This window comes from Chionomys nivalis, chromosome 20 (assembly GCF_950005125.1).
Source record: "Chionomys nivalis chromosome 20, mChiNiv1.1, whole genome shotgun sequence".
NCBI lineage: Eukaryota > Metazoa > Chordata > Mammalia > Rodentia > Cricetidae > Chionomys > Chionomys nivalis.
The window spans coordinates 10,206,864-10,213,737 of NC_080105.1; the positions used below are offsets into that span (position 1 = coordinate 10,206,864).

Genomic DNA, 6,874 nt, shown 5'->3' on the forward strand with positions numbered 1-6,874 from the left:
TATATTTTTCAAGAATTTCACGAAAATTTTCTTTTAAATCTTCTTTGATGAGATCCTTTAGAGGCATGCAGTGGGAATCATTCTGGCCATCCACACTTTCCTCATCTGTTTCCACCAAGGGCTTTCCTGAACGTGAAGGGGCACTGTCATGGGCTCCTTTATAGCTTTTCTTTTTTTTGTGTTCTGGAGCAGTTCTCTGCAGGAGGGAAGGTGAAGGGTTCATTTGCTTGGTTTCCTAGCAGAATTTTTCTTATCTCTAGGTGCTTATTTTTAAAATTATCTTTACAAGTCACAAGTTGTAAACCCTGAGAAAGTAAAAAGTGTTCAATACTTAACAGTTAAACTTCCTCACATATGCCCATTTTGTGTCAAATCACTAGGAACTGAAAATGAATTACTTTCTCCTAGAACTGACTATAAATCATGAAGCCATGATTTTTGTCATTGTTGATTGAAATATTTATGTCATGATGTGTCACATATCCACAAACACGAATTAGATAAGATGTAACATGTAAAAACAAGTCTCACAACTAAAGGTTTGACCTTGCATGAATATTTCCTCAGAGAACTTGCAATACTACTACCCAAGAGTGTTTAATAAACAATAATTCTCTTCCTCAAATTAATAATTAATATATTTCAAATTAATGATTTTCTATCTTAAACTATACATGTAAATGGAAGAAAATGATTCTTTTAAAAAAATATTTATTTGTTTATCATGTATACAATATTCTGTCTGTGTGTATGCTTGCAGGCCAGAAGAGAGCACCAGACCCCATTATAGATGGTTGGGAGCCACAATGTGGTTGCTGGGAATTGATCTCCAGACCTTTGGAAGACCCAGCAATGCTCTTAACCACTAAGCCATCTCTCTAGCCCCAAGACAATGATTCTTAAAGTATTACACAGTATTTTTACTTCATTTTAATAACTGTAATTGAAATTTTTTAATTTTAGCATGCTTACAGGATTTTTTTTCTTAAAAATAGGCATATGTGAAGAGTTTTAGTTGTTAAGTATTGAACACTTTTTACTATCTCAAGGTATTTAGGGGTAAAGTCATATATGATTTCTAATTGTACATATTAGATTTGACTTGAGATCACAGACAGTAGGAGCAGAGATATTAAGAGTGTCAACAACAAGAGACACACAATTATATGAATTCAGCTGCTTCTAGGGAAAAGGAGAAGCAGATGCTATAAAGCTTTGGGGACAATAATTAGTGAATAAAGTTAAACACATCTATTGCACAGAGGCAGAAACCAACCAACAACAGAAATGGATGTGTAAGAAATATCAGATGTGTTCTTCAAAAGTAGTCTAGTATCAGTGTGAAACATTTTTAAAAGGCAAGGAAAGAGGGTCAAGCAAATTGAGCCCTCTGTCCAAAGGAGAGCAAACAGAAACAATGGAGATTTTTTTATTTCAAACTACACATAGTGAACGTGTTGCGCATGTACATGGCCTAGCTGTGCTACAACAAGTTCTAATGCAGTCTACTGTCCTCTGTGAGAGGGAAATCAATGATAGAATAAAACCCTAATTGCAAAGATTCCATTCTGGTTAATGGTTCTCTTTCTAAGCTTTGGGGTTGATACAGGAACCTGTTCTCTCTGTCAGTAGAGAAAGATTAAAATCATACAGCTTAGTTCCCAGCTGGTACTTTAAGGGTTGGCTGGAGATTTTTACAGTTCCTCTAATGCATTTAGGATGACTGTCTCAAAGTAACCTGCAGCTGTCCTGACAACTCCTCACTCTCTCTCTCCTGCTAAGAAATGTAGCCCTTTTCTGCTGTTTTTGAAAACCCTTCTGCTACCATATCCACCACATCCACCACCTGATCCATAGCCACCACCATAAGGACTGCCTAAGCTTCTTCCACAAAAACTGCCCCCTTTCATGGGTCCATAATTTGATTGCTATTGTCCACCATAATTTCCAAAGTTATTATAGTTCCCACCACGATAGTTACCTCCACCAAAATGTCATCCTTCATAGTAACTGTCATGTCCTCCTCCTGCACCACCACCATATCCACCACCTTGGTTTCCATAGCCTGGTCCACCACCACCACCACAGCTTCCTCTACTGCTGTAACCAGGACCACCACCATAGGTGCCACCATCACCTCCAAATCCATTATATCCACCATCACCACCTCCATAACTACCTCTGCGCCACCACCTCCACCACCGTAGCCTCCTCTTCCACCAAAGTTTCCACCACGACCAAAATTACATCCACCACTTCCAAAGTTGCCTCCACGACCCATAAAATTGCCAGATCCACCACTCTGGGATCCAGAAGACTGCATCTCTTGTTTAGAAAGGACCTTTTTCACTTCACAATTTTGCCCCTTAATAGTGTGGTATTTCTGAACAACAATTTTATCAACTGTGTCATGGTCATCAAAAGTCACAAAAGCAAATCCTCTCTTTTTCCCCACTCTGCCTGTCTTCGTAACTTCTATGGTTTCAATCTTGCCATACTTTTCAAAGTAGTCTCTCAGGTTATACTCTTCTGTATCCTCTTTAATACCACCAACAAAGATTTTCTTCACTGTTAAATGGGCACCAGAATTTACAGAATCCTCTCTAGAAATGGCTCTCTTTGGTTCCACCACACGCCCATCAACTTTGTGTGGCCAAGCACACACTGCAGCATCCACCTCTTCAATGCAAGAGTAGGTCACAAAACCAAAAGACACTTAAGGTCATGCTCAACCTCCTTAGCGATCAGGGAAATGCAAATCAAAACAACTTTGAGATACCATCTTACACCATTCAGAATGGCTAAAATCAAAAACACCAACGATAGCCTTTGCTGGAGAGGATGTGGAGTAAGGGGTACACTCATCCATTGCTGGTGGGAATGCAAACTTGTGCAACCACTATGGAAAGCAGTGTGGCAGTTTCTCAGGAAATTTGGGATCAACCTACCCCAGGACCCAGCAATACCACTCTTGGGAATATACCCAAGAGATGCCCTATCATACAACAAAAGTATATGATCAACTATGTTCATAGCAGCATTGTTTGTAATAGCCAGAACCTGGAAACAACCTAGATGCCCTTCAATGGAAGAATGGATGCAGAAAGTATGGGATATATACATATTAGAGTACTACTCAGCAGTAAAAAACAATGACTTATTGAATTTTGCATGCAAATGGATGGAAATAGAAAACATTATCCTGAGTGAGGTAAGCCAGACCCCAAAAGAGGAACATGGCATGTACTCACTCATAATGGCTTTCTAGCCATAAACAGGGGACATTGAGCCTATAATTTGTGATCCTAGAGAAGCTAAATAAGGTGAACCCAAAGAAAAAGATATAGGCATCCTTCTGGATATTAACCTTCATCAGGAAATGAAAGGAGACACAGACAGAGACCCATATTGGAGCACCGGACTGAAATCCCAAGGCCCTAATGAGGAGCAGAAGGAGAGAGAGCACGAGCAAAGAACTCAGGACTGCGAGGGGTGCACCCACACACTGAGACAATGGGGATGGTCTATCAGGAACTCACCAAGGCCAGCTGGACTGGGTCTAAAAAAAGCATGAGATAAAACCGGACTCGCTGAACATAGCAGACAATGAGAAGTCAAAAACAATGGCACTGGGTTTTGATCCTACTGCACCTACTGGCTTTGTGGGAGCCTAGGCTGTTTGGATGCTCACCTTACTAGACCGAGAAGGAGGTGGGAGATCCTTGGACTTCCCACAAGACAGAGAACCCTGACTGCTCTTTGGGCTGCTGAGGGAGGAGGAGTTGGTTGGGGGAGGGGGAGGGAAATGGGGGGCGGTGGTGGGGAGGAGGCAGAAATCTATAATAACTAACTAACTAACTAAATAAATAAATAAGTTTTTAATCTCTTCACAAACCATCTCTTTTAGGTCCCTTCTGAAGAGGTCCTTCAGCCATAAGTACTGCTCCTGTTGTATCTCCTTTGCCTGCTCCTTCAGCAGAGCTACCTGCTCCATACACATTCGGCTTAATTCATTCCTGACTTGTCCCATAATTTCCTCTACATCCTTTCTGAAAAGTTTCCTCATCCTTGCATGCTCTACAGCCAATTCCTCCCTCAGTATTTCTTTTATGTCATTTCTGAGGAGTTCCTTCCATCGTGTGCAACGGCAATCAGCTTGCTCCTTTATGTCCTCCTTCCTCTTGACCGAAGGAAGTCTTGAATGCACTTGTGCATCTTTTCTATCAGTCATTTTCTGCTGATGAGAAAAAGGAGATTAGTTTGCTTGGCTTTCTTCACAAATTTATTGTTGTTGTTGGTGGTGTTGGTGTTGGTGGTGGTGGTGGTGCTGGTGGTGGTGGTGGTGTTTGGGAATGCTTTTTCAAAGTGGCTTTGTCCTTGCACGTATAGGAAACAGATTGGGAAAGTAGAGAGCTCATTTTTAACACTTTTGTTTCTTCATATGTTTGGCTATTCAAATCACTAGGCTATAGTCAGTCATTGAAAATGATTTACCTTAGCCTGGAGTAGAAGTATAACCATGATCCAACAAACTTACTCAGTATTAACTGAAAAAATATATTTTATTGTATATTAAATTTACCTAAAATAGTAAATTGCATGATTTTTAACATTACAAATTTATTCTTGAACAATGGACTTTGTATTTTTCACCTTTGATATCTAGTTGGGTCATTGTTGCCCTGTTATAAATAACTCCATTTAACAATTTTTATGTCTGTATATGTATATGTATATGTATATAAGGAGGTGTGTTTTCTTAGATCTCTTTCTGCAGAGATCCCTGGCTAAGTGTTGATTTTATCTCTCATTACAGGCACTAGAGACAATTAGAAACTGGGGCAGAACTAAATCTATAAACTTGGCATCAGTGTGAATGGTAATAGCACTACAATGGCATCCTGGAGAATGACCTCTTTTTAACTTATCCTAACGTGCTGGTTACTACAGACACATTGTTCATAATGCCAATCACATACTCAGGAGGCCTAAACTTATCATACATACATCATTAGGGGACATTATACAAGTGAGACAAAGTAAATTTTTCAGGATAAAGTTTACCTCAAATGTAAAGACAGTTTAAGATAAGATTTCATGAAAAATTACTAGATTCTGAGAGTGTATGTTTAGTTTAATTTGTTTATGTACATGTGTGCCCAATAATTTGAACATGCATCATGTGTGTGCTGATCTCTTAGAGACCTGTATCAGGCATTAGATCCCTTGGAATTGTAAATGCAGGTGGTTGTATGTTGCTGTATGAGTTCTGGGAACTAAATTCAAGTCCTCTTGATGGAATAGTAAGGGATTTACATTCTGTGCTATCTCTTCCGACATTTTTATTTAAAAAATTAGATAGTTTATTGTAAAGATTTTATGCCTTACAAAATATTTCTAGATAAATATTAGCAAAATATTAGAGATGAACAAACATACAATGCTTTATGAAGGAAAATTCAGATATGGCTGATAGGAATTGCATGTAGAGTGATAAATTGACCAGGTCACGTGCACATTTCATTTAGTTACTTTTACAGAGAGAGTAGATGACATTTGCTTGAGATTGTGTCTCCTAGGAAGACCAAAGTAGCTACAATCATCTAGTCTTATCAACATGGCCACCTAAACATGACCTGAACAGAGATGGCACCAATAGACACACTAAGTCATGGAGCCTCACCTGTATATAAAGAACCATGGAAAATGGGGACTACTGAGGGATGGAGAGATGGTCTTCCCCAGAGACAAGCCTCCCACAATGAATTATCTAATACTGGAGGTCCATCCTGAGATCATATGATACATGTAATATTATACTGGTTGAAGAGGGTGTACTCATACATTTAGGAGTGTGTATCTGTGTGTGTGTGCTTAACATCATAAAGAAAAAAGTCATAAGTTTGAGAGCAAGGGGAGTGTATGGTAGGAGTTGGGGGAAATGAAGTAATAATGTATTTATATTTTTATTTGAAAAAATATTAATTAAGAATAAATCAAAAATTGGATCTTTAGCAATCCAATGAACAGGTGTGACTCAGATAGAAGGGAAACCTTCTGCATGGATCAGTTTAATGACATGGCTCAAAACACACTGGATTCAATTCTATCTTTTTTGTTTTTTTTTTTTTTTTTGGTTTTTCGAGACAGGGTTTCTCTGTGGTTTTGGAGCCTGTCCTGGAACTATGGATTCAGTTCCTTACAAGGAACTATAATCCAGCTTGTTGAAGAAATCTGGAATTTTGATGGCTAATTCAGGGTATATAAGTAACTACATATATCCCCTTGGGGCCACATGTCTCTTTTGGTGACTTGATTTTGAACAGTGTGTAGAAAGCAAATATGTGTATGTGAAATATTTTCATTTTTAATATCCAGTTTTCTCAAAAAAAAGCTGCAAGATGAGACTCGGGTCATGGCTCAATGGATGTCTCAGTTTTCTTTCTGTTGCTGTGATAAAAACCATGATCAAAAGCAACATGGGAGGAAATGAATTATTTCACCTCTATATCCCAGGCCACAATCCACTGAGAGAAGTCAGGACAGAAACTCCAGTAGGAACTCAAGGAGGAGCCATGGAGCATTAGCTGCTTACTGGTTAGGTCCTAATGACTTTCTCAGTCTGTTTTCAGATACAACCCAGGTCTGTATGTTCAGAGGTATCACTGTCCATCCTGAACTGGGCCCCCACAAACCAATCATTAAGCAAGAAAATGTCCCACACACTTGCCCACAGGAAATTTGATGGAGAAACTTTCCCAAATAAAGTTACTATTCATGTCATAGTGTCATTTACTTGGATGGAGACAACAGCTAACAGAACAGAGTGATGGGCAGGTAAGAATCAGGAAGTAGTAAAAGTCAGCATCTTCAG

General features: G+C 39.0%; 1 pseudogene; it reads right to left on the bottom strand.

The window, feature by feature from the left end:
- Positions 1–1,760: 1,760 nt before the first annotated feature.
- Positions 1,761–4,066, bottom strand: LOC130863192 (heterogeneous nuclear ribonucleoprotein A3-like; annotated as a pseudogene).
- Positions 4,067–6,874: the final 2,808 nt, after the last annotated feature.